Here is a 27,718-nt window from a genome sequence, read left to right on the forward strand (position 1 = left end):
GCGCGCGTAGCGAGCAAGCGCATTCTCAAAATAATGAGGACATACACAAACCCTACCGCCGGCTTCGATTCGACGAGAGAAAGAAAGAAACAAACAAACAGAAAAGAATGTTCCGCGGACTTGCAGGAGAAGCAGAAAAAAAAAAGACTGCAATATATCACACCGGCCCGTATGAAATATACGAAATATGTGTTTTATTATTATTTTTACGTGAGAGGCGACGCGCCCGGCATTTTCATGTCACCGGTGGGCATAAAACTTTTTCCCTAGTTTTTTTCCAGGCGCCCCATCACTTTCATTCTGAGATAAAATCTGCGATTGCCGCTTCTGAGGAAAAAGCTCGCCGCACGAGGCAAAATTTAAAGCAAGGGCTGGCTTCAAATCCAAGCAGCACCTGCGTCATCGTTACACTTGAGTAGTGTGTGGAAAAGATAAAATAAGAAAAAGTTGCAGCCTTGTTTTGATTCGCCTGTCCTTCCTAAGCACCCTATTAAGGCAAAAATATTTTCTGCCCATTTTATGTTTTGAATTCCTAGCATAGTAAGTGATACGAGACAGAGGAAATAAACAATGGTTGGTGGGGCAGAGGGGAGCGAAATGGAGATATAGGAAGATATGAACGCGTAAGTGGGGAGTGAGGGCTATTGTTGAGACTTCTCTAGAACTTCCCATTAGCACATTGAATTCGCATGCATTTTTCTTTCTTCTTTTTTTTTTGCTTTAGCGCATCGAAACAGCTGGAGCACAAGCTTTGCTTTTCTTTTTTTCAGGTGCAATACATTGACGTGAAGGTTGGTTTTCATAATAAAATCATTTCCAAACGTGGTATTTTAGCATCGAAATCTTTTGGCAGAAAATGCCTGTTTCTTTTTTTTGCATGCTTTCGTGTATCTGTCGTTTCGTTTCTTCGAAATCACATATTGCTGCGGCAATAAAGCAAAGTCAAAACATGTCAGAGTTTCATTTATGTCTCACTTAATCAATGGGCTCAGCGTGGATGCTAAAGAGCGCCCTTATAGCTGTTTCGGTTATTTCGTCACGTATTTATTTTTACATTCTTTAATTCATACTGCCAGCCTGGACGCCAGGCCTTAAGCTAGAGGGTGCATACATAATTTTCAGCTGGCAAGACCAGTGCAACATATAACATCACAAAGACACAGTGACATAGCAGAAAAATAACTGAACACACAAAAAATGCACTATTTACAATTAAATGCAACAATATGCAGCCAATATAATCGCACACATACAAAATAAGTAAAGACCGGTTTTCCTCGGTTCGTTTAAAAATAAATCGACCCTTACACATACTATACCGTCGGCTTATATGCAATTCCACTGACAGATTCTTCTGGGGAAAAATGAATTTTTGAACGCATCAGCGTGATTTATAAAATCTACAACTTTCTCAGAGTGACAAAGTCGCACTGCCGATTCAGACGCCGGTTTTATATATAATGCCTTATTTGTTGCAATTTTATCACGAAAAACTAACCAAAATATTTCAGCCTTTCCGTACTGCTACTTCGTAACCCTTCAAGCTCCGCTTTTTGTAGTAGGAGAGAAGGTGACCTCTGCCGGCTATAACAGTCAAAGACAAATCAGATACATTTTCCTCGAACGCTTTCTCGTTTTTTTTTTTATTTTTATGTTAAACATAGTAAAATAGCATGGCGCAGGGTTTATAAGGTCATGCGCAGCGGTTTGATTTTTCTCATAGCGTCTATGTTATGCGCTTGCTCTTTAAGTAGGCTGAGACTTCTGTTTTTTTACTTGTAGATTGCTACTCTTTGTATTCAGCATTATCGTGACTAATGTACTTAAATATTCAAATGAAAGCAGTGCTTGCAAAAAAATTAGAAAGAATATCGTCGTCAATCCACTCACGTGAAGGTATAGTTGGTCAGCGGAGCTGTAGATATGTTGCGGCTAATGTAAGGCAGCTTGTCGAACACTGATGCCATGATGTGCGCCCCCATTACGCACATTGCTCTTCAAACTGATATATGACACAAACAGGCGTTGCAATGCAGTTTTACAAAGCTTCATTTTATTTATTACTTTGAAATTACTGCTACAACTGATTTGTAGTCGCTATGATGCGTACAGATGTTTTCCGTTCTTATTTGCGAAATGTTCTTTTCTCCAAACTTATATCGATGCATGACGGGCGTACGGTAGTTGGTTGAATCGGATCGATGAAGTAACCGAGGCCAAACTCTTACACGAAATGGGCGAGCCACAGCTTTGTTTCCCGTTTGGAGACGTCTACGTTAACGTCTCCGGCAGCGACCACCGGCGAGGGATTGGCGTCAACGTACGCTGAGCAACGCGGGAGTACCTCGTAATCGATCGTGTGGTTTAACGGCTTTATTTATTTGTACGCTTCGTATTGAAACGAAAGCTATGCCACATGTTCGCTTCTCGCATCTGCCTTACGGGAGTATGAGCCATTGCTCCTGGCCCTGCCCTGCCGCCGGGATCGGCCCACCGGGTTTTTTTCTTTTTTTTTGTCGACGTGACGGACGTGAAAGCAGACCAGGATCCAAACCATATATATATATATATATATATATATATATATATATATATATATATATATATATATATATATATCTTCCTTGTAAAAACGTAGTGCAAGGCCTGCAGTGTTTCAAGACCTGGCACTGGGAACAGTTGGGCGATTTCGCATTAGGCCGAGGGCCTAATTACATTACCAGAATCGAATAACTCGCTCGAAGGAAGAGGGAAAAAACTTTCCTACCACTTGTGTCAAGCTCCAGAAGAGAAAGAGAATGCAGAGTGAAACGCACAAGAAAATAAGAATGCGCTACAAAAGATAGGGCCTGCATAATCAAGCTATTCTTTAGTCTATCAGGGATTACATAGTAAAATAGTAAACTGCTACTAGCTGGAGCTGCGACAAGTACACTCCATCTCCTACGGCAAAGTTTCAACTGTTGTCGCTAGTTCTAACATATTTGCAGGTTTTCTGCCATTCGAATGTATTTCAGTACGGTCATAGAACATATACGTAACTGCATCGCGCATCACACAGGATACACGACAACTCTCGCTCCCAAAATTCCAACCGCGCATTTTCTTTGTTCTTTTAGAAACTTGACGCTTGCTTCAGTTTATGTGGCCTAAAATATGGCGTCCAATTTCCTCCCAATAAAGTCAATATTCGTGAAGGGAGCGGCTAAACTCATTAGCAAATTAAAATGCGACAATTTTCCCGTCGCTCCTGAAATTATTCCATTAATTTCACAAAGCAAGGCAGCAACGCAGGCAGTACGAGTTGCATGAGAGCGTTAGACCGAACTTGAGCTTGACACTTAAATGATCGTGAACGTTACGTATGAAAAAGTGGCTGCGCGCAGTGTAGCTACGCTATCGGAACTGTCTGCTGTTTCTGAAGAGCTTAGCAACTGCAGTACTGGGCTTGAACAAATAATTGTGACGTCACAACATAACAGGGTCATTGAAGTTTCCGCACTCTCTTACAACTGCAGCTCTCGGATTGTGCGCAGTGCACGCCTGCCCAGTACAACTGCATAAGGCAGTGGGGTCCAGCTCTTGAAACACAGGAACCGCTCATAAATTGAACGACGCCTCCATTTATACAACAAAGTCAAACAAGAGGGTAAGCAAGAACAAACGTGTCGGGCGGAACAATATGCTAGCGCTAACAGGGCGACGTTGAGCTTTCGGCTGCACGCCAGCTGCGTAAACAACAACAGCCGCTGCTTTCGCTCACGCAGAAAAACGGCCACTTTCCTCGGAGCACCCATGCTCCCGCCACTGTGCCGAAGTTTTGAATCTAAACAGCGCGCTGCTTTCCGTGCCCCAAGGCGTTAGCCGCACGTGTGCGGAGCTTTCTGGTCGAGCCTTTGTTACGCCTTTGTGGACTGCCAGCCCTTCTTCCCGTTGCTGCGCCTGGGAAAAGTTTCGGCGTTCCTACTGTAACGAAAAGCGCAAGAAAAGCAGGCTGAGTAAGGGATAGTGAGCGTTGTTTAAGCTGTAAAGCTGGAGCGCTGGTTTGGAAAAGGGATATGCAAGCAACACTAGCGAGCAGAGCAAGATTTCAGTGAGAGAGAATAGGTCTGGGTGCAGGCAGCTGCTGGCAGTTCTAAAATTTAGTACTAGAAGAAAGTGCCTTCGTCATACTTGTATCCTTCTTAAGTGCGTTTTACTGCTGATTTCACTTATCTTTAAAGTTCGGTGTAACGATGAAGAAATTAGACGATTAACTTTTTCGTTACCACTAGAAATTACCGCTAGGCTTTGTTGTTTTACCGTTTTGTTTCAAGACGGGGTAGTCTCAACGTATGCTGCGATATATATGATTTTAGCCTGAACATTCGTGTTCTGAATGAAGCGCAGATTTTGCGTCTTCTTATTGAAGAAGTGTTAGGAGCACCGGAGCCTAAATTCGACAACACCTGAAGTAGCAGTTTGATTTTTCCAGACTTCCCGGTCCGCCAAAACTCGTCAAATCGGGCAATTATTTCAAGTCCAGTCGTCATTTCAGATGCTGCAACGATGTTGTTAATAGAATAATTCTAACGGAAATGTTTAACAACACGTAGAAAACCTGTCGATCAAATTGAAAGATTTCTAAAGGCGCGATAATGAAAGAGCTAGTAACTATTGCACGCTATAAAGAAACATTGCAGTGATATATCGCATTCACAATTTTGAAGTATGTCCTCAAGCATCCTGCCTTAGTTTTGTTATCTTACGTTCAGCAAATGAGAGAGATATGAGATGTCTATCCCCGTAAGCGAAGCTTTTTTAGTTTCGAAGAATGGCGAATTGATACATCAACACTTTGGTATGTACAGTGTGCAGGTCTCTTCATTTGAAGAAATGGCACGTGATTAGACGAAGAATAGATTGGATCCGCACGTTTCGGTAAATGAGTGAACATTTTATGCACGCGATGAGAATTAAGTACAATGTGGCCGCCTGTGCCTGGAATTGAGTATCGCTGGTTCGAGCAAGAAATTAGAGACTAAGGAAGCCTTCGTAGCGAGCAATCGTCCTCAACATTTTCGAAAGGCGTTTCCTTATTTCAAAGTGATTAGCACGTTGCTATTTATTTATGGCAGCCTCTACCATTGCGTACTACTGGCAATGCTTTGTGTATTTGGCATACTGAAAGGCGGAGCCAGTACCTGCTATCTGGCAACGGAGGATGAAATTGATGAAACGAAGTTTCATTGTGCCAAATGAAGCGCAAGCTAAAATTGATGGATGGCGAGACTTTAATTTGCTTTCGTCCTCACATCAACACCACGATGCTCAGCGGAGTAGACATAGCGATGGTATTACACTCACCCTCACAGCATCCCATTTACCTTGGCGTAGCCGCTAAGTCCGTGACAGAGATCGTCCAAAAGCGGCCAGTGAGTGGCGGTGAAAATGGAGGGCGATAAGATGGATTATGTGCCCTTCACAGAATAGTGGGCATGGCCTGCAGATCACGTCTTTGTCGACGGTAGCTGCTTAGAGGTGATTACGTCGCCTTGCCCCATGAACACGCAATCAGACCATTGTGGTTTTCGTCTATCACCACCACCATGTTGTTAATATATATATATATATATATATATATATATATATATATCAAGAGGCAAGGAAAGTAATGAAGGTTGCACCGGCCTGTCCATCCTACACATAAGGGGAAAAGCAAGATAAGCAGGAAGAAGGAGAGTCAGTGTGCGTACAACCGTAGATAAAATCTTAACTCACTTATATACTCACTTCGCCAGAGGTACGAGCTGTTCAGCCTAGGAATGCGGTGGGAGTAATGATAGAGAGAGACGAGCTGTGAAACATCTTTCGTATAGACAAGCTAGCATGTGGGATAATTTTTTCAGTTGACAGGACAGAAGGATATGTTGGCGTACAAATGGGGCGCAGGCTCTTGAACATGTGGTAGAGTTGCATACATGGCTTCTTGTAGTTTTGCACATAGTTTTGTGCGAGCAAGAACAGAACAGGTAATGCACACACAACGAACTGTTTTGACTGTTGTCACACAACAGTCAAACCAACACCACGACATTGCAAAGAAATTCCATAAGTAACATTGCGAACAACAACACAATGGTATTAGAAATAAAACATTCAAAGCAACAATGCGAGCCACAACAATAGTGCATGTCGTACACTGCAAGGGAACAAACTAAAAAACCCTCTTATAAACTAAGCACATTCTACCGGTGCTAATAAAGCTAAAAAACGCCATTCTCCTCACGAAAAATTTTATTGCTACTAAAGCGCACTTTTGCATGAACTTGTTGGCCACGGGCCCACCTATTTCTTTACCTGAGTGTTCTACATTTGATGAACATTAAATGCGATTTAAGTTGACGTCTACATGTGCTCTAACGAAAATCACCAATTCACAGTGTCATAAACAAGGCCCTCCCCACTCCCCCCCTCCCCCCTCTCCCCTCCCCCCCCCAAAAAAAAAGAAGAAAAGGCTCAACTGCGTGTCAGATAAGACAACTCACTGACAATAAATGTGCCCGACCGGGAGACTTAGAGGCCGTCCACTGCATTTCTCACCCCGGTGGCAGCAGTAACAGCTTGATGCCACCTGTCCGGCGTACTCCACGGAGTTTTGTCTCAATTGTTTCCGCTTGAGAAGCGTACAGCGCACATTTATTGTTCGGTAAGCGTCGCTCATCCGACAGGTTTTTTTTTTTTTTTTAATTTCACTGCCTACAGTTGTCGGGGTTTGATCAGTCATATTAACAGACGTTGTTTGGCCTCCGAGCATCACAACTCATGCGTAAGAAACATCATTTTCGACTGCTCCTGATTAGTTTACATTGTATCCGTTTCTTTACTGCTCCTATATTTTAGTATAGCGGCGTTGCATTTTCATCCCATCGGAATACTGATGCCGTGACTGACCTGAAAGAAAAGGGCCACTTGTTGATTACATTCTGAACAATTATGAAAGGCACTAAAAGGGGACGCAGTCGATCCTCTGAATATGGAGGCACGTCCGTAAGACATATTTAATATGTATAATGCGCAGAAATATTATAAAAGGTAAAAGACATCTAGTAAAAAAGTGCTGGTATTCCGTTCCGTTGAGACCAGGTGGCAGAAGTTCGATGGTGTGTCTGGATGACGGCGTTAACGGTGTCTGACCAATGACTTCGTAGTTTCCGCAGCATTTCAGATAAATAAAATAAACCACGAGAAAAAGAGTCACGAATGCGCCTCTAGCAGCTACCTGCTGGCCTTCGTAAACTGCGCGCCATGAGGAATGGGCGTCTTGTCTGACCTATTACTAAACCTAGAAAATAACAATTCAAGTCACGCGTATATCCGTATTTAGGCAAACATGATCGCGCATACGTGGCCTGCATAAACACGTCCTCACTCACCGTACGAACTCACAGACGCAAACACGCGCATACGCACAAACACAGAAGTTTGAAGCTAGATTTCGTCCTGTCTGGTGTTCCTTTCCTCTGTCCCCGTGATTTCTTGCGCTTCAGGTCAAGTACACAGATGCACAAGTAAAGCACAAAAAAACTCATGAGCCATTCGACTCTGTGAAGGTGGATGACCAGCTAAGCTGTGTAGCAAACGACAAAGAGGTGACACAGAAGTTTGAACAAATGTACGCACACACACTTATTTTGATTATTCGCGTTCCTTCGTGGTATACATTCGGTATATGCGTTCGAGTTTTCATTTCGCGATATACTGAGGCAAAGAATTTGAGGCCGAAGTCACCGCACCGACTCACAGTGGGCCCGTGCCGTCAGCGCCTTCGCAGAGGGAGGGGCAGTATGCGTACGCTGGCATGATGAGTGCTATCGGAGTCAGTTGTGGAAGAAGACGACGAAGGCGCGAGTAGTGGCACGAGCACTAGGGGCAGTATGGGAACGCTGGCATGAGCGGCAACGTAGCCAGCTAAGGAAGAAGACAATGACGAACGCGCGAGCAGTGGCATGAGTCATTGCTGATAATGATAGTTTTTGCTCGCACACAGGAAAATTTCACAGAACCCTGGTCATAAACACCTTCGCTGTAGAAGATTCATTCAGGGCCACAAAAATAAACTGATAAGTCCATTGTAAAGGGGGTTTATTCGGGGTCATAGAGTAGCCGCGACAAACGCAGCACCAGTAGGCAGGGCGCAGCTAGAGAGCGAACTGGGTACAAGCCACGTGATGACAACGGCACTTTTCAGCCCCGTTGTGTAAGTAGGCGACAGTGGCGTGCTGCGTGTACAGCACGACCACCATAAAAACAAATAGGACGGTTGTCTTCCGTGTGCCAATGGTCTTGAGGTCGTGCATGCTGCACCATTGGCCGGGTAGTATGAGATACGGGCGGGCGCAAAGGTTGGTGAAGGGGATCATAGGTCTGTGGTGCAGGCCTCGTAGCGAATTCGGCGTACTTCAGGGGAGCGGCAGCCGGAGCCTGCTGGAGAGAAGGCAAAATGTGGTCGGCTACCTACTCCTTTATGACATATTGGAGAGCGGGTGCCAATGGAGAACTCGACTGGCCGTGTGTAAGGGGTTTCAGAGAAAGCCGACAAGCCACTACTTCCAGAACGAACTAGTTGAGCTGCAGCAGCCAAGCTCAACATTGACGTAGACCGAGGAGGAGATTGGCGGGTAGCTACGCGTTGTTTGCGTAGTTCGTGGAAGCTTTGACAGAGACTGACGAGTTCAGACACTGTTGCCGGTTTTTTCTCCAACAGCGTCTCAAAGGCGTCGTCTTCAATGCCTTTTAAGATATGCCTGATGCTCTCGGCATCAGTAGTTGTGACGTCAACGTGGTTACAGAGGTCGACAACATCTTCTATATAACTGGTAAATGTATCCCCGCTCTTTTGCACTCGACCACGCAAAGGTTGCTCGGCGCGAAGCCTGCAAACGGCGGGGCGCCCAAATACCTCCGCCACGTTAGTTTAGAAGGCCGCCCACGTCGTGAGATCACGTTCGTGGTTGCGGTGCCACACGCTGGCGACACCACTCAAATAAAACGACACGCAATTCAGTTTTTGGTGTCGTACCAGTGGTTGTGGATGCTCACCCGGTCGTAGTCAGCTAGCCAGTCTTCTACGTCATGGTCTTCTGTACCACTGAAGGTGGCTGGGTCGCATTGACGCAACGGGCCAGGGCAAACCACGGGGCAGCAGATTGTGGTTGTGGTTGTCCTTCTTTCGGCCTAATGAAGATGGGCTGCAGTGTCCGATTGCGAAGTTCCAGATTTGCTGTTGTACTCAGCAGCTCCATCAATTGTAGAGGAATTTTATTCGGATCGCAGAGCAGCAGCGACAAACGCAGCACCAGTAGGTAGGGCGCAGCCCGAGAGCGAACTGAGTTCGAGCCACGCAATTGCAACGGGACTTTTCAGCGTGGCGATATTGGTCCTCACACTACTAATAATCACGCTATGAATGGACTCAGGACAGTTCTCATAGTGTTCGCATTCTGCATATACTATCGATAAAGATCCCCTCATACTACCTTTGGAAACGGTTATTATTCGGATATACGTCCCTTTTAGATGCATACGATTACATGCAAGTATGTTCATGTGGGAGATGATGGTGTACATGACGACTAGAAACACAGTGTAACATCCAACGCTAAGCAAAAGAAAGTCAATGAAGTGTAATTAGTCTCAGGATTAATAATTACGCCTTCATCGCAACCATCCCAGCGAAAGATCAAAGGATGGTGCTGTTTCAACACACGCCGCATGCCTCAATCAGTTCGATTTATTCTGAGTTCCAGAGAGGCTATGCAAAAAGTCGTTAAATAGCAATCAAGCTAATGTCGCTTTTTTATTTGTCCACGTGTATTTTTTTTTCCACCGAGACTGATCCCTCCTGTCACCTTCTTTACACCTTTTGTTTCCTCCCATTACGCTTTTCCGGCTCAAGGACCCGAAAACTTTAATTAGCAGTTTAATTAAGCCCTGTGTTTGCTGAACTGGAAGAATAGTTTGCCTTGCTGACCGCTCGGTGAAAGGCAACGTAAGGCCTGAAAGAAGGGGCACCTGTTTATCGCGTTCTTCTAATTCGATCGTTTATGCAGATACCATGGTCGCGCGCTCTTTCTCACTATCCTCTTCCCCGAGTGATGAGAGTTACATTCAGCGTGATAGAAACTGGGCACACAGGCGAATCAGCCTGCTCAGTTTTATATGGCATGTGAGATAGCAATGTACGAAATTGCGTTTAATGGCATGACTGTATCAGGCATAAACTTATTCATCCACACAGAACGGAGCCATCCACCGTATAATGCCGCAGCGCATTTGAGAGAGCTCCGAATGGTTGACGATTCTGTATTTTCTTGCTGTAAAGCATGAAACGGCCCACACAATTTTCGAAGGCTGCATGCGATAAATTTATCTGAGATCAAATGCGACGGTCTGACTGGCTACCCGAGTTAGATCGAACTCGGTGATGGTTTCCGCAGGCACTAATATGGCACGTTCGGAGGAAGGACCGCTAAGCTGAAGACATGTACAGCGCGCCCGTTTCAGCTCTACTGCAAGAACGCACCAGTATCTCATTCAGAAGTGTGCATTTAATATGCGAGCATACAGAGCCACGTGCATACATCACCAACGACAGCCATTGCAGTCATACTGCAGGGATTCATCAGTATATCACCAAGGTATGGGTCACAACTTAACAATACCTGTACAGGAGAGCCTCATGAAAGCACAGAAAAAACAAAGACTAAGTGCACAGTATTTGCTACAGATTTCTTTATAACAAACACGTGAGGAAAGAACGCCTGGCTTTGTGTAGGGCACCGCTGCGCACATGCCTTGACCACCTGCAGTTTTACAGAGGAGGTTAGCACAGAGGATAGACAGCGTTCATGCGAGTCCGTCTCCTTAGCATGCGATTACCGATGAAATTCGAGCAGAGCATAAAGTGCTTTAATCCGGAGCTTGACATAACCTTAATTACTGATTCTCATTAGAGCACGATATGTCACACACGTGGGTAGTCCTTACTCTGCATTCATTATTTCATGAAATTTAACCACTGTGTGTACTAAGAAATTAGTATTAAAGTCGTAATATTCTTGACATATGTTTTAAAGCGTTAGGTTTTCTAACGCCCCAGATTCATTCGTACAGTGGTCATGCACACGTCGTCAATCCATTGTCATCATGCCATCTTCGTTATACCGCCATTGTTCTACCACCGACGTGATTCCTTCTTCATCATTCTATTGTAATCATGCTGTTCAAATTCAATCAAGGTTATGTCGGCATTGTCATGTCATCGCCGTCATTGCGTCGTCTCCATGCAGCCACAGGACGCAATCGTCGTCGTCACCGCCGTCGTCATACAGTCATTGTAATGCCGTTATCCTCATGCAGTCGTCATCCCGTGGTCGTAGTTATACTAAGTTCATCATTACAGAATCGTTATCCCACTGTCACGTTATCATCGTAGCTCCTTCGGCTGCACCAGCGGGTTCTTATAAACATTGTGAGCGCTCGTACATGCGAGAGGAGCATAGTAATTCACACGTTGTGGAATATCCTTTATGTTACAACATCATGAAAGAAGCAGCACCTTAAAACACCCAATCGATTCGGCGACCTCGAGATCGGGAGCGAAAACGACAAGCCTACACAAGACCTAATGCTTATACATTTGCGGTACACACTCGTAACCGTCCTGCGAATTTCTTTTAAGGCGAGGCGTTTAGCCTCTCGGAGGTCGGCATTTCTCGTGTCCGTCCGTGAACAAAATTTATAACTACCAGCAATGGCGGGCGGAAGAAGAGGCCGAGTAGTGCAAACGTTGTCATGTCGGCTTCAGCTTTCCCAAATGTCTTCGCAGATTTTTTATGTGATTAGCTACCTAAAGTTTTCACCAAACGATTCGTGAAGTTCTCCGGACTCTGTGGACACCTCGTTTTCAGGTGGGACTTTCCATTTTCCTGTGAACCACACCTTTTGTCCACCCGCCACGCCACCACCGCGCTAAGCCTAGCTCGCCGGTCGTTAGGCCTCCGACTGAGCCGGCTGCGTCTCGGCGGCGTGTCGCACCTCGGCACGCGCCGTTTACATCTCCCACCAGTGTGAGTCCGCACCTGTCTTCGCTATGGATATTTAAGTCGCCGGTCAGGATATTTCGCCGGAAGAAGTGACCGCCCAGTCTGGCTGGCTCACTACCCGATCCCGCCGCTTAAAACGTGGCACGGACAATTCGACCCCGACCGATGAATCATCTCAAGCCCCAAGTAACCGGCCCCGCTCTCGGGCGAGGCAGCCCGTTAAAGCTCAAGTTTCCGACGGAGGATATCAACATTGTCATCCGCCCCAAGGACGCCTTTCTAGCCAATATAGGAAGTTCCATGGTGACCGCAGCCATTCTCCAAGCAGCCAAACTCACGGACGAAGAAAGCTTAGAAGACACTGTCTGCCCGAATACACAACAAAACATCGTTGTCGTCAGCACACCTCACCCGGACCATGCAGACCGGTACGCTCGCATCCGCTCTATCCAAGTGAACGGAGTCACCCACGAGGTGAATGCCTACGAAACCGCAGTTGAGGACACGACGAAGGGGGTCATCCGTGGGATTCCATTCACGGAGACCCCCCAGCAGATCACTGCCCGATCACTGCCCAGACCTCACTGCCCGAAACCAGACAGCCTTGGCAGCCAAGCGCATCGCCTCTACTACGGCATTGGTCATCGCTTTTGACGGACTGGATGTGCCTTATCAGGTCTCCTACGGCTCCACGTTACTCCCACGTTCGCTATATCGGAAGCAAATTGACATTTGTTACCCATGTGACCGCCTCGGACACCGTATGACGTTTGTCCCTACCCAAATAAGATATGCCGGGGCTGCGGTGTCTGCAACCCCCCAGCCGACCACAACTGTAACCCTAAGTGCTCCCTCTGTCGTGGTCCCCATCTCACCGCGGACAAAAGCTGTGCCGCTCGTTATAAAACCCCGTACGTCATATGCAAGCGTATCGGGGAGTAACGAGCAACCAGCCAAGCCACCTATAAACAAGCCGGCCCCTCCACCCTCAACACCAGAACCAGGCCACGCTCCCGCACACCGTCAAGGGGGAGCCGTTCCCGCTCCAGAACTCCATCTCGATCCAGGCAACAACGCTCAAGATCCCGGTTTGCATCGGCTTCCCGCGTCACATCTGCCAACAACAAGGTGAGCTTCGCGGACGCCCTCAAGGGCACCTCGCGAGAGGGTCGTAACATCACCAACACACAATCCACCTCCCCTACTATTTTACCAGATAACCCAGAAATAGCTCAGCTTAAGCGCGAGAACGCCATCCTACGTACCTCTTAACTAAACTCACGCACGAGGTTAGAGGCCTCAAACAATCCCAAACACCTTCCCCTACACCTATCGCACAGAACGCCCCTACCCCTAGTCAGGAAGCTCCGACAACTTCCGCCCCTAAGAAGAGAGCCCAGCAAGATGGAGCCATGGACCAGGTCCACTCTGAAGTTAGACATGCTCACTTCAAACAACTTTTAGCACTTTCCAACGTGCACTGGACTCCATCCAGCACGCCTTCATTGGTATTGTCCAACGAGTGACCAACTTGGAAACTCATATTCTCACGCCTCCTAGCCATGCCACCCCCGTCTACGACCCTTCCGGGAAGCCGACGGCGGCATCCACCATCTCCCATCATAGCTCACACTAATCAAGACACCCTCATTTGGCAGTGGAACTGCCGAGGCTTTCACCAGAAACAACCAGTACTCAATACCTACGCCAACATACCTGCCGCCCGGATGCTGTCCTATTTCAAGAAACCAATAACGCCCCCACCACGCTACCCGGTTATCAAACCTTCCATACCACCCGTCCTCTTCGCCGGGTCTCCAACCTAGAACGGCGTCGTATCCCTGTTATTCAACATGATCTCCATAGTCCTCACATTAAACACCTATTCCTCGAATTCCCAATCGTAAACGGAAAAAAATGTGCCTTCCTTCTGAACATTTACCATAGCCCCAAGGACAAAGCAGTGTCGCTTCCTTACCCTCTTTAAGCAGGCTCTTCGCGTAGCTGGAACGCACCCCCTACTCATCGGCGGCGATTTCAACCTCACCCATACAGCGCGGGGCTACGTTCGCACGGAAGCTGCAGCTCGCAACATCTGGCGAGATTACCACGACTTAGGCCTCACGCTTATCACGGATCCCTCCTTTCCCACACGCCTTGATACCTCCACTACCCGGGACTCTACCCCTGGCCTCACCTTCATCAAACATATGAACAATGCACACTAGACCAATATCAAGCAAGACCTGGGCATCGACCATTATATCCTTACTATCTCTTTACCCCAACTCGCTGCCGCCCTGCCCCCACTAAAGAATTCCCCATTACCGACTGTTATGTTTTTCGTAAGATACGCATTGGTGCTACCTCAGCAGAAGGCATTGCCAACATTACCACCTGGATGCAAGCGCTACGCACTGACGTTCAATCTGCCACTCGGGTGGTAACTACGGATGCCCCCTTTGAACGCATGGATAGCCGCCTCGCCCGTCTTCTGGAGGCTAAATTCTCCATCCTAGCTCGATGGAAGGGGTAGTGCCTAAACCGTCCTCTCAGAAGTAAGATCTCTAAATTCAATACAGCCATCGAGGAGCACTGTCAAACCCTCAGCCGGCAACAATGGACTGAGCTGTGTAACATGGTGGATGGACGATTTCATCGCACATCCTAGTGTAAACTCTTCAAACATCTGCTGGATAATACCACCACCCGCATCACCCAACAGGATCGGCTGCAGAAACTCCTTTATACGGAGACCCTTAAGCAAGGTCCACAACAGGTGATTGATTACCTCTGTACCAGCGATATTTCCAGGGGACAAGTCAGTCCACACAGCAATTACATCGGTAATCCCAACACTACACTAGACGCCGCTTTTAGTGTGTCTGAAATACATGCTGCTCTTCGCAAGCTTAACGGTCATTTTGCTCCAGGCCCAGACGGGGTCACTAACAAAACCCTTCGCAATCTCGATGACGAGTCCGTGTTCCATCTGACTGACTACATCAATGATCGCTGGCGCAATGGCTCCCTCCCAGTTCGCTGGAAGACTGCCAACATTATCCTAGTCCCAAAGCCTGGCAAACCATCTAGCCTCAATAACCTAAGCCCCATCTCCCTCACGTCATGCGTAAGCAAAGTGATGGAACACGCCTTCTTAGCACGCATCAACACTCACCTCGAAGACAACTCTCTCTATCCCCACACAATCAATGTATTTCGCCTTCACCTTTCTACTCAAGACGCTATGTTGCCGCTCAAACATCAAGTGCTAAACGACCGTTCCCGTAACATGAAAGCCATCCTCGGACTCGATCTCACTCGAGCCTTTGACAGCATTTCCCATACAGCTATCCATAACCAGGTCTCCCACCTCCACCTGGGAGAGCGAGCCTACAATTACAAGGGCGACTTCCTCTGCAATCGCACGCAGTTGTAGTTTTGTAGAGAAGCAGTTTTGCAACAGCTTCTCTGGACATCCATTTTCGTAGAGCCGGTATGGCTAGTCAATTTTTTATTTGCTTTAGCGCACTTGTTTCGGCCGCATAAAAGCTACGGCCGGTTAGTGGTACTTAATACTTACATGCGTCGTATGACGAAGATTACAGCCCGCAGCGAACGCAAACTACGTGCTTGGGTACACTTATTTTGTTGCTGTGAACATCAGTAAAACTGGCGTCCAGACATTCTTCGCATGCTTTGCTAAATTTAGTGCGTGCAATGTCCACGGCAACTAACATAAAAGTATTTGCGGTCTCTCAATGTCTAATAATGGACACAATAATTCTGGCTTACTAACAGGTTCGAAAGTGAGCTTCGGCTGCTGTTTAACGCTTTCTTCGGATCGTTGCGTCTGTTTGTTTTGATTGGTAGCCAACCGAACAGGCTTCATTTCAGCTTGCAGTTCTGCATTAAAGCCTTCAATTCTTCATTTCAGCGTATTGATCCTTATCTACGTTTTCACAGTTATGTTGTAGTGCAGTCACTGAATCACTGAGCGAAATTTGTGGTAAGACAATTGAGGCTTCCCATCAATACGTTCGCAATACCACCTCCCCCTGAAGGGCGTGCAAAAAAAAATCATTTTTCGTTTTTGTTTTGTTAGCTATCAAGACAGATCTAATTTTCTATTCACTATTACTCATAGCTGTGTTATGTGTGATAACTTGGCAACTATATAATACCTGTCCTCAGCCGTGTTTTCTGCTATTCCATGTTCTTTACAGACAACGTTGCAACTACACGCTTCAAGCTTAAGTTACTTTCCATAAGGTGTACGTCACCGCCTAGTGTGCATGTGGATCGAATGAATAATGAATGAATGAATGAATGAATGAATGAATGAATGAATGAATGAATGAATGAATGAATGAATGAATGAATGAATGAATGAATGCAAAGAGTATGATGCTTCATTGTTACAACCCCAGACAAAACAGTACGCTACAATACGAACAACTGCCAAAGCATGCTCAAGTTTGTTTTGCAATGTTGTCGTTAATGTTGACACACAAGTGAAATCTTCCGTACCAGTAATTCAATGCGAATGTTCCGCTGAGTGTAAAAATAAATAAAAATGAAGGAGCAATAAACCTGCGCCACCTATGGAGCAAAATATATATATATATATATATATATATATATATATATATATATATATATATATATATATATATATATATATATATATATATATATATATATATATATAACGGAGTAGCTGTCGACTGATCACACCTCTCTGGCTGCCTGTGCCGGTCTTAGTTTGGGGAATCGCGGTCCACTGAGACCGCACCTAAGAGCTGGTCACGTTCCCGAAAACGCGGACCCCACGACTGAATTAAGAATGACTGCCACGGACGTGCAGCTACAGATTCGACGAGTGAAAAGCTCTAACTAGCATTGCTGTATAGCGAGCACGCAAAGAGTAAACGTGCTCCATAGAGAGCGCGAAGCTGTAAATATCTAATGGCATTATTTTTTTATTTGTCCAGATTTTTATACAGTTCGTAACACAGTCTTCGTTCCATTCAGTACATGTATTTTTCGTGTATGCACCTTTAATTACAAGAGACGCACCGAATTTAAATCAGATTGCGCTTTTTCAATTAAAAATGAAAAAAAGAATGCAATGGGAAGTGCATAAATGAGTAGCCATTGCAACAACTAAAGCTGCACGTTGGGCTTGTTGGTATATCATGATGAAGGAAAAAGGCGTCAAACGTGTCTGTCGTCTACTTTCTTCTTTTGTCCCGTTTCTGATGCGCTACGCCTTTTGCCTACATCATTGCAACAACATTCAGGAAAGTGCCGCAGTTCTGCTGGTTTTCTTCTAGTGCCACTGGATCTCGCACTTCCAAGAAATATTTACACCTAGTTGCCGAACGTTATGTGTAAATGCTACAAGCGTTTCCCCACTTTCCATGTAAAATACACACTGAACGGTAGTACATTTCGCAGCTCTTTATTAACCGGCTGCGTTATTACGAAGGGGGCGAAATGCGAAAACAACCATGTCCTTAGATTTCGGTACACGTTGAAGAACCCCAGGAGGTCCAAATTTCAGGAGACCGCCAACACGGCGTGTCTCGTAATCAGAAAGTGGTTTTTGCACGTAAAAGCCCATAAGTTAATTTTTTCTTAGTACTTTATTGACAACATTTGTAAAGTACTATCAGATGTGCTGAAGCCAACGTATATCGACAAAAGGTCGCCCCTTACTTTCATTAGCACTGCGCAATTATATCCTACGCCTCTTTTTTTTCCTTTTTCCCCCATTGTGAATGTGTTCGCATGTCTTCTATCATGTTCGCACTGCAATCATCCTTACAGTGAGAGCTTAAGTGGCACTCATGGCTGTCTTGTACTCAAATGACCCTTTTCCAAACATGCATTGCTGTTCTTCGCGAATGAACCTGAAACTGAAATAAATTTGGTCGTCTCCCTATCACCGATGCTTCTACACTTCCACTCACTTTTTTCCACTACACTGCTCGCTTTTTTGTCTGTTTTGATATTCCGTCTCCAAAAGGCATTATATCACCCATTATTACGCAGAATTTTCCAAGTAAACCATAATGGAAGCGGGTGCGTAAATTTTAGTTATTGAACTAATTTATCTTGCTCTCATGCATTAATTTCACCGATTACCTATATAATTAAAACCAATTCTGACTTTGCGTAGCTTTCTTTCCAACGCGCACCATGTCACGCTGAACGGTTGAATAATACGAAATTTGGAAGCATTGTGTGTGCGTGTGCGTGTGTTATATTTTCTCCCATCAACGGCATCACCTACACACGTTTAAAAAAATTATGTAAATCTTGGCAATGTACCACTCAGACAAATTTCCAATATATTTTTCCATCTCGATATGCGGACGCGACTGGACAAGGACGTAGAAAGAAACAGACACACGGAGACAACGCTGTCTTTGTGTGTGTTTCTTTCTACGTCCGTGTTCAGTCGCGCTTCCACAATCTATCATGGATTCAAACCAGCTAGCCCGTAAGTGTGTTTTAACTAAATTAACCAGCACTGTGTCACGCGCGCACAGGTAAACATGAACGTCCGTTTGCCTGTTTCTTTCAACGTCCTCGTTGAGTCACGCTTACACATTATGTCATTGTTAATTTAGTTAGTGAATGTTTACAAGTTTACAGTAAGCGAATGTATGCAAGTTTACACGGCCGATAAAACTACTATCCTTACTTCATATAGCTATCTACTAATTTGCTATCGCAATCGGTCGTTTGCCTTTCCGGTGGAACTGCGAATTTTTTTTACACTCTGCTTTCACTGGCTATCAGCTCTCTCCCTCCCACCTCGGCGATGCGGCGGACGCAATGAGAAACCCAGCGAGGTTTAAACAGCTGCACTGCAAAAAAATTCGGGCAGAGACACTTCAACGCTCCTTACGTGTGGGAATGTGAAAGCATTGTAGACCATTTGGCGAAATGTTTAGTGCTTACGGGTTTTGGTGTTGCGCTGCTAAGCATGAGGTCGCGGTACCGAATCCCGGCCGCGGCGGCCGCGTGACGATGGGGGCGAAATGCAAGAACGCCCGTGGACTTCGATGTAGGTGCGTGTTAAAGAACCCCAGGTAGTCAAAATTTATCTGGAGTCCTCCTCTATGGCGTGCCTAATCATCAGATCCTGGTTTTGGCACTTAAAACCCCATAATTTATTCATTTTTTTCTTTCCGCGCGTTCCCTGTCCGCGCAAGTTCTTCCCTGCGTTCTGAAGCCCAGACCACACGTAGACTTGTGGACCTGCGCAAGCTCGCGTCCGCACACCCACGCGTGCGCAAAAGGTACAACATGGCTGGTACGCGTCGAAACGCGGCGCGATCTCGGTGAACAGCTCCTCTCTGCTATGGCGCGCATGAGCTGACCCGCGTCGGCCCGCTGCATTCGACTCTCGGTGAAGCAGATTCATGTGATGCAGGAAAGTGCTTCTTCTTTCCTTTTGGTGCTGATCTAACAGCTATAAGAATATTACTAATTACGTTTATAGATATCGAAACATTTTAAAATGCTTCGATATAGCCCAGTGATATAGCCAGCGATATAGCCCAGTGAGCGCGCGCTGTCGCGCGTCTCTGTGGATGCAAACCAACATTCCTCGCGTGCGCGGCAGGCGCAAGGCGCATAGACCCGAGCTTGCGCGCGTGTGCTAGCGTACGTGCGGTCTGGATTTGACTGCGCCTCGGTAAGGCCACATCAAAACGCGCCAAGCGTCTCGACGCTCTCGCTTGCCCGCGAAGAGTACGTGACGCGAAAAAACGCTCAGCGCCGTTCAATTGGACATTAATACTTGTTATTTCACGCACTCATTTTAAGCACTGATGACGTGCCGCCACCTCCTGCCCATTGGCAGCGCCGTCACATGTGCAATGACGCACGCAACGCGTACAGTCAACTAGAACCATGGAACCGCCATGGCGTCGGGATAGCGTGCTCATCTCGCAACCCGGAAGCCAGGCTTCTATTCCCACTCAGACTGAAATTTACCAAGTTTACTTTTCAGAGCCATTAATTTACAGGAACCTCGCTGAAAAATTTGACGTCAATCCAAGCGTTTTCTGATGTGTTTTTACTCTTTGCGCCACCAGCCATTTCTGGTACCATTTTTCGGTCACGCCGAGGATTTTCGCGTAATGCGGCATGTAATGCTCTCGCATTAAACAAAAAATGAAGGAGGAGGAGGGGTAGCATTTTCTCACCTCGGCTCATAACTCCTGTTGGCCTGCAATAGTGGAGTTGAAGGAATCCAAGGATGACCGGAGTCTTCCCGTTGGCACTTCAAACACTAGTTCTATATGTAGTACATGAGCTACGGCATGTGTTGGAGTGCCCATTCATTCGTAAAAATTTGGATGCTTCCCGGAAAATAAAAAAGAAAATACTTAAGCTGGTATGTGCCACGGAATTGAACGAGCGCTTACTGTTTCCAAACCGAATGTTCTAACCACAATCTCACATGCGGCTTCCGTCAACGGCAATCAAACATCGTAAGCTAGAAAATATGTTAAGCGTGTCCGTCCCAGGTTGAGCAGATTCCCTGTGCTGCGCAACACGATGCCCAGTAAGAAGGAAAGGGCTTCATAACAGTGTGTGTCAAGCCATGGGTGAGGACTTAAAGAACTACATCGCTTCTGCTCTCATTTATCAGTGCAGTATGCCACTACATGGAAAAAGTTCACCAGCCTGTTACATTCCTGCAACACGCGAAAGCGAAAGCCTGCTGCACACGTGGTAATGCCATAAGTTATGCTATCGGAGATGCCAGACTTCTTGCAAGACAGAACGAGCCGCATTGTGAAGAAAACGCGTGGCGCTGTATATAGGTCGACCTCCTCAACGACACATAGGAGCACCTGATGCACTACCTAAAGTTTATTTCGTTCTCTCTTTCTTTCCTTCTTCTTTCGTTCCTTCGTTCTTTTTTTCTTCCGTTTCTTCGTCAATATACAGCAATTTCATCTTTGCTTGCTTACGTAGGTATGAGCCATTCTTGAGGATGATATTGTTTGCTTCACTAGACTAGTCGCCGCTTTTTTCGGTTATGAACCGCTGCAACGAACCACTTAAGGCTTTCGTCTTAAAAAGAAGAGGTTCGCTATAGTTATACCCGAATGATGTAGAGCCACCGAACTTTAATAACTGCTGTTTGCCCTAATTGAGTAGTGGAAATTGAAGTTACTGGCGCTATGTTGTCACACGGTTGCCTGAAAGAATAAAGCCTCCGAGACCTTTACTAATTTTCGCGATGACTACGTCTCAAAGGCAACGCAGATGGAGCTATTTATGATCTGCGACACTATTTTCTTTTTCTACTAGTGCACGCTCTCCAGCCGCCATCAACTGGCACAGCATGTCATCATTGTATGGCGTGAAATCTCTAATCAACCGGCCGGTGCTCACAGTGAAGGGTCAGCTGCTCCTTGTAAACTACGCACTTGAAAAAGACAACTTTCGCAGGACACGCATGTGCTTAAAATGCGGATAAGAGGTGACACTCCACTCACATTCCTTTGCCTGCAGCTGAAATAAACGTACAGCGCGTGAATTCGTACAAGACACTCAAACAGGGAGCCGAATACCGCGCAAACGGCTAAGCACGCCACGATCTCATCGGCGAGTATGGTTCGGCTGGGGCACGCGAGTCCGCAGGTGAAACGCTTTCAAGTCCAACAGTGGGCACGCAACAGAGTTTGTCGCGTGTGAAAGTGAAGAACCACCATGCCTTTGGCACCACATTCTAAAAGGTGGCTCGGCAGTCTCAAAGAACACGCACGTCTCTCAGTAAACAAGGGCCCCGAACAACCTTACCAGAAGGCCACGCCCCTTGATTCGAAAGTGTTAAACTGCGGCACATAAAAAGGAACCCTCAGCTTTGAAACGACACTCTCGGGAGACAGATTTGGGAAACGCACACACAGCATACTCACGGCTCCGCTATGAAGGCATGGCTTATCGTGTGCATTGCGGTGCTCGTAGTCGCCTCGCTAGTCCTTTGCGAAGATGAAGGTGAGTCTGCGATGTGTCCTAGATTGAAAATGACGAAATTCTCACTAGGCGTTCTCTTACAGCACCTGAAAAAGCGGTATCGTGTTTTGCCGTGGCGAAATTTCGGGAACTAAATCACAGCATTGACGACCGCTACCATTCGCGATTCATACCGATGACCACACTTCTGGCTAAAACGCGCAAGCACTGTGCTGCAAAGCAAGGAAACAGTATTAACAGTGTTAACGCAAGACCTGCGAGATTCAAGGAACCGTACTGAATACTGTGTTGCCCGCGCGTGCTTGCAACTTCCGCTGTTAGTAGCGAATTTATTTCGAACCAGCTCACAATGTGAAGATCTCGATTTATCTGCTTCGCAGTGCACCGATATTGCGTTCTAGACAGACGCGTCGCCGATTACGTCTACGTGCTGTCGCCTAAATGTGGGAAGAACTGGTTTTTCAGAAAGGGCACCTACTAGCTACGCATGCGTGCTTTGTATCTCAACAGCACTCCACGTACTGTCAATTCACTGTTATGATGTTAGCTATATTAAGGTGGGAAGGTGTATGGGCAGTAAACAGAAAAAAAAAGAGAACTGATGCATTGCCTCGTTACCATATGCCATTACATATGTTTAAATAGAACTTATTTTGTTATAGAATTATTCGTCTGCGCTGCAGCACTTTTGCTCAATCATTGTCATTGTCAATTATTTACCCAATACCTAGTTGTGCACGAAACTTTCGAGACAAAGTTTTTTCAATCAAACAGTCACTGAAAAACTTGATTAGTCATGTACGAGAAGCGCTAATGAAATCTGTCTGTTAGGACCGGTAGCCAACAGGCTAGTATCCGGTCCAATAAAGAATTGCGCACAGCACAGATGTCAGGCGTAGAGAAAGGAATATTATGCCACGATAAGTATTTTAATTAGTTGAGAGTAAACACCAATATGTCAAGCCACCCAAAACTAATCTCTGTCTCGCCTCTGTGTATTCTTTCTGGCGCTGAAGATTACGGTCGCGGTACAACTTGAAGACCTTTACGGCACTAATAAATGTGACTAATATTTCGTTTCCTGCTTATTGCAGAAGCGGCTGCAGCGGAGCTTCAGGCTGAGCTGGACGAAGGTCCCTCCATGTCGCGGGTTCGACGCGGAGGCGGCGGCGGCAGCGGTGGTGGAGGCAAGAAGAAAGGCAAGGGCAAGGGCGGCGAGAAGTCCAAAGGAAAAAGCGGAGGAGGCGACGGTGAGACTGAGTGATTAAAGACGACGACAACGACATCCTAGCCACGCAGCTGGTGCGCCGGCGACAGAGCACACAAAGAACTCAGTTCCCCGCTGTGGAACAGGAACACCGGTCATTGCACAAATAAAGGATAGAACAAGCAAAATGGACTTGGCTCCTAGAATATTTCTGAATTTTGATAGAACATGGGCGTGGTTTGCTCTATCGTGAGAATGAAAAAAAAAGAAAAGAAAAACTGAAGGCACGCGATATAAAGGGAAAAAAAAAACGCCTACAATTTTTTTATCGGCTGACTCGAAACGCTTTGGCCGCTGCGAACCATTCATTACATGCGAGTGAAAGAAACGACCTCAAATTGCTCACGTTCACAACTTAGCGCCTTAAATATAGTTAAATTAAGTTCTGGGGCTTTACGTGCCAGAAACCACAATGTACTTATGAGACACGCCATAGAGTGGGAGACCGGAATATTTTTCTTTTTTTTTTTTGCCGCCAGCTTTTCTTTCAACCTGCACCTCGATCCAAATGCATGAGCGTTCTTTGCATTTCACACGCACGGAAAAGCGACTGCCGTAGCTGGGAGTGAACCCTGGAGCTCAGCCGCTCAACCATACCGCGACGGTGGCAGCTCACATTTTTGAGCACGGTACCAGGTTCTTTAAATTTATATTTCTTCTTTCTTCTCCCAGAATTTGCAAGATCTTTGCATATTCCATGGCAGCAGAAGTCAAAAGCTGTCCCAATTTGGTCACCAAAAATATATATAATAAACTGCGCAGCTGTGGTTGGTTACTAAATGACCATAAATGACACGTTAAATGCTTTAAGGGTGCCCAAATCGGGGCTAAAATCGCAATTCCCGCCAGAAAAATGCTTCTTTCTTTTCTTTTTATGTCAGATTCCTAGACTTATAAAGAAGTTCATAAACAAGTTTTATTCCAATCGGTGCCGTAGAAAAGAGGCAAATGAATTCTCTTCTCGTGACGGTGGCGCGCGCTCGCCGTTGAGAGTGCCCACAAACGTTGCATTCAAGACGTGGCCGAAGAGAGGGTACGAAATCGAACACAGTGTGAAGGCTCGCAGTAGAAAGATTTTTTTTGTGCGTTTTAATCGCGGGAGAGCTTACGTCGAAAGTGCAGCAGACCGTGAATCAAAAACTCAAAGACATGCGCATCTCACATACTGTAATATCGATGTATGCGAGACTTGCATTGATTGACGATAATTAACGATGATGTTGGTGGCGAATGTGTAAGTTCGTAAGCGTTTAGTCCAATAGGAGATTGGTGAGTCGATGTGAAACGTTACCTTGTGTGCACCACTGATGTTTGTCTGCGTAGTACACGGAAAACACAGAGGGAGGCGTTTGCTTCAGGCGTTATTGTGCGTCATCGTTCATAATCTCTGAGAGGGTTGATCATTGCCATTGCCTCGCATGGCACATCGTAGCGTGGCAGAAGTGTTAACATTCAATTTAATTATGGAGCTGTACGTCATTCAGTCAATTATTATAATTATATGTATGCATGTATACATACATTCGCGCTCTGCACCATGTTTCGCTGCGTAGCGAACATGCTCCTGTTCCGCGCGACGCTACTTTGGGGCCTCGGTATTCTCAACACTGAGTGCACGCTTTGGAGCCATTTTGTTGGCGCGTGCTTACGCGCTCCTTCTGCATAGGTGGCATAGGAAAGCAAGCACCGCATATGCCATACGCACAAATTGTTAAACCTCGCAACGCTTATTTCGGGCCAAGAAAAGACATAGTTTACGAGAAAATTGCATCTGAAGGGTCCGAATACCTTTTTCGAAATTAAAGTCTCCCGCCATCCAACCGGGGGAGCGATGACGTTGCATGCGCCATCATCACACTTTGGACCTTAATGCAGCGCATCCGGAATGGGGTTACGCTAAACAAGATCAAAAAGGTAGGCAGCTATGGGAGGACGCGCACGAGCTAGGACTCACCCTACAAATGGACCCTAGCAGTGCAACCAGGGTGGGTAACAGCTTGTGCGCAGACACCTCCCCTGACCTGCCCTTCTCCAAAAATATGACAGATCTGAATTGGAAAAACTCGGAGCTCAATTTCGGAAGTGATCATTTCATTCTGGCCTCGATCCTTTCTGGCCTCGATCCTGACGCGTCGTGCGCGTCAACCGAGGATCACCGAATGGGGATTATTTAGGGAGAAGCGAGAGGAAGCTGCCATAGGGAAAACCACAAACATAGAGAAATGGACGGAGGTCATCGCGCGTCACGTTGAAGAGGCAACCAAGACGCTTGAAGGGGACGATGCCCCGGAAATAGTCGATAGCAAACTGCTTCACATGTGGAAGGCAAAACGTGGTATGGAGCGCAGACTAAAGAAGCAAAAATGGAACCGTAATCTTACAAGGCGGATTGCTAGACATAATAAAGAAATTGAAAATTACGCGATCAAATTATGCGAACAGAATTGGTGCAGCAGATGTGACGAGATGGAGAGGGCCATGAGCCTTTCCAAAACGTGGGGTCTACTGAGACACCTATTAGATCCGACCAATTCGAAAACCCTATCGGAAATTAGATTATCAAAAGCCAGGGTACAGACGCGGAATTTATGGACAAACTAATCACCATGTACATTCGCAATACTCATAGCACCCCCTTCCCGGAGTACGACGGAGCTCCCAATGAGGAGCTGGACGCACCCATCTTGGAGGCGGAGGTCAGGGCAGTAATATTGGGACTAAAAACCAAATCAGCCCCGAGCCCTGACGGGATAGTTACCAAAATTCTACGAAATCTGGACGATGCCTACATCAGCGCTCTGACGGAGTACATGCAAGAAATTTGGACTAATGGCCACCTGCCACGCCAGTGGAAGATGGCAAACGTGATCCTAATTCTAAAGCCGGGCGAACCCCCAAAACTAGAAAATCTAAGACCCATTTCCCTAACCTCATGCATGGGAAAATTGATGGAGCGCGTAGTCCAGACCAGACTGACGCACTTTATGGAGCAGAACGACCTGTGGCCGCATGAGATCATCGGCTTCCGACCGGGCTTGTGCACGCAGGACGTGATGCTCCGACTAAAACATGACATAATCGACTCACGTTCTAGAGACGCCAAGGTAATCCTCGGCCTGGACTTGAAAAAGACTTTTGATAATGTTAAACACGAAGCGATACTCCACGGTCTCCAAGAAATCGGGGTATGCGCGCGAACATTCGACTATGTCAAGGACTTTTTGTCAGACAGAACTGCCTGCATGAACTTCCAAGATATTGAATCTCCAACACTGAAATTAGGAAGCATGGGCACGCTGCAGGGCTCGGTTCTCTCCCCGTTCCTCTTCAACGTGGCGATGAGGGGCTTCCCCGAAGCTCTGAGAAGCGTCCAGGGGCCAAATTTCAGTATGTACGCGGATGACATCACCCTCTGGACCAACATGGGGAGCGATGCGAGCATCGAGGAGCGCCGGCAGGCGGCGGCGGACACTGTCGTGGACAATGCTGCCAGTAGGGGTCTCTCGTGCTTTCCGCAAAAATTGGAATTATTTGTCTACAACCAAAAGTCGCTCCAGTGCAATCGTGGCTGGGAAATTGACATTAAAGTAGAGGGGAAAGCAGTCCCAAAGGTAAACGAAATCAGAATCTTAGGACTTTTCATACAGGAAAACGGATATAATGATGGGACAATCAAAAATCTAGAGGTATTTGCCACGCAAGCACTTGGCATACTTAGAAGGGCTGCGCTGAAAGGATGAGGCCTGAAGGAAAGAAGCTTGCTTAAACTAACCCAAGCATACGTAATAAGCCGCGTGTGCTATGCCACGCCTTTCTTAAACATCAGGTCAGAGGAGAGGAGGAAACTCGACTCGCTTATTCGACGGTACATAAAGAGAGCCTTAGGCTCACCAATTAGCACCTCCACAGAGAGCCTCTCTATAGGAGCCTGGGACGAAATAGCGGAGGCTGTCAGAATTTCGCAGCTCGAAAGATTAAGCCGAACGACCACGGACAGAGCTATCCTCGAAATGGTAGGCCTGCAAACAGATAGGGGACTACGAGGCAAGACAAACATCCCGCTGGACTGCTGAGAAAATCTAATCATTCCCCCCTCCCTCGTAACATGCATCCCATATTCAACACGGAGAGGAGGGAAAAGAGAGCAGAAGCACTAATCAAACGCTTTGATTCAATGGACAGCAAGTCGGTTGCGTACGTGGACGCGGCAAGTGGCAAGTCGCGTACGGCGGTCGCCTCGGTGGTCAACGGCCGAGGTGCCCCCGTATCGGCCGCCACCATTAGAAGCGGCAACTCGGAAACGGCTGAAGAAGTTGCGATAGCGCTCGCTTGCGTGAGAACGGAAGCAAATTTC

The sequence above is a fragment of the Dermacentor variabilis genome, chromosome 5 (genome assembly GCF_050947875.1).
Source record: "Dermacentor variabilis isolate Ectoservices chromosome 5, ASM5094787v1, whole genome shotgun sequence".
Taxonomy (NCBI): domain Eukaryota; kingdom Metazoa; phylum Arthropoda; class Arachnida; order Ixodida; family Ixodidae; genus Dermacentor; species Dermacentor variabilis.